Raw genomic sequence first — 1,966 nt, 5'->3', positions numbered from 1 at the left:
AAGGAAAGCCTCCTTTTCTGGAAGGTTCCATGCCCCGGAACGCACAGGGACGGCACGTGGGAGCAAGCGGGCGGGCCCCATCCGCCATCGCTCCCACTCTGGCCTGTGTTCCCCCTGCCCCTGTGGTCTCGGGGTGAGGGCCGAGCTCTCGGTTAGGGAGTCCCCGGAAAATTCAGCTTGGGGCTTGTCATCGTCACGGGAATCGCCACCCAGGGAGACGGGTGTGCTATCTTCCCCGGCTACGAATAAGGAAACTGATTCGCCGTGTGAGTGTAGACAGGGGCCAAAAGCCTGCCGCGGACCCAGGAGGCCAGCGGCGGGAAGAGCTGGGGCAGGGGGAGGCAAGGCGGAGGCCCGGCAGCTGCCCCCAGGCTTGGAGGTTCTAGAAGAAATACTTGTGATCGCCTGCCCCCCACAGCACAGCTGCTGCGAGCAGCCCGACCTGGGCGGTCGAGGCCCCCTGTCAGAGGGAGGGGGACCTCGAGGGCCTCAGGGTTATCTTGGGCGAGGGGCGGGGGGAGGGTGGCATCGTGGTGGATTTAAAAATTTCCTTATTCTAGACTTTTCCTGGGTTTTCCATGATATCTATAATAATAACAATGTGGAGGTTTCGTTTGTTTGTTTCTTTGTTTTCCTTGGGGGTGGGGAGGTGATTTGTTTAAGGGAGAGAGAAGGACAAAGATCCCTCGGTGGGCTGAGAAGTGACCGCCTCCGTGCTGCCCGGGGCTGGAGCGGACGGCCAGGCCTGCCGTGTCTGCGGGCCGGACAGCAGTGTCCCCTAGAGTCCCGCGTGACACCCTGGGCCCGGGACTCTGCCAGAGGCACGGAGACCACCCTAAGGGCTCGGGAAAACATTCATCCGTCAGCTCGTTTGTTGAGTGTCTGCCACGTGCCAGGCACCGTTCCGGGAAGCAAGGACGGGGCACTGAGGAAAACAGACGAAAGGCCCGCCCTCTTTAGCGCAGTGGGGGGCAGAGGGCAGACAGACGGAGCCCGGAGGCTCGACGCAGGAAGGAGTGGCGTGTCCCCGTGGGCAGCACTGGTCACGTGCCTGGCAAGGCCTCGCTGAGAAGCGCTGGGTCGTCCCTTCCCACGGGGGAGGGTTGGGGAGGAGGGGCCCTGCCAGGGGTCTTGGGGGGGCTGGAATGTCACTCCGGCCCCCACTTGGCCCGGGGACCTTCAGGCACTTCCCCCTGGGCCTCGGCATCTCTGGTAGGTAAGACGACACTGTGGTCTCTAGATTCAGCCCGTGGGCCCCGATCTGGGATTTCCTTTCCTTAATTCTTGAACAAGGGACGGGAGGTGGTGGACGGTGGACGGTGGAACGTGCTCATTCGGGGCAGGCGAGGGGCGTGATTCGAAAGCGAGGGAGGAGGGTCTGCGGCCACGCGGCCCTGAACACGCCCGACCCCGGCCGCTCAGCAGGGCCGGGCCTGGTTAGTTCCTGGACGGGAGACCGCCTGGGAGGACCGGGTGCCGTAGGCCTAAACGCGAGGACACGGAGGGAGACAGGAAAGGGACACCTCGCACATGATGAACAGACACGGGACACGTCGTGAGCGCTCGGGACGGGCCGGGCGGCGTCGCCGGCTTGAACCCCTTGGAGGACACTGAGGCCGGAGAGGTTAAGTAACTCGGGAGGTGCACAGTGGCTCGCTGTCCCTGGCACCCGTCCGCGCCTCGCGGTCCCGGCCTCTGACCAGGCGTCGCCCACAGGGAAGTGTAGTTGTTATGATCAGCGCCAACGGCCGTGACCCCGGAGCCCCGGGACCGGCGTCCTCCGTGCCGTCCCGCGACGAACTCGCCCGGGCTGCGCTCGCGGGCCGCGGCGGCCACGGACGCCAGGCCACGGCTCGGAGCTATTTCTGCAGGCGGTGACTGAGGACTTCCTCCCGGATCTCTTAAAAATAAAAGGGTTATCGTGGTGCTCAGGCTCCTTCCCCCGCACGAGGAACCCTGACATGAT

The sequence above is a fragment of the Rousettus aegyptiacus genome, unplaced genomic scaffold, assembly GCF_014176215.1.
Source record: "Rousettus aegyptiacus isolate mRouAeg1 unplaced genomic scaffold, mRouAeg1.p scaffold_m13_p_3, whole genome shotgun sequence".
NCBI lineage: Eukaryota > Metazoa > Chordata > Mammalia > Chiroptera > Pteropodidae > Rousettus > Rousettus aegyptiacus.
This window is presented reverse-complemented; position numbering follows the sequence as displayed.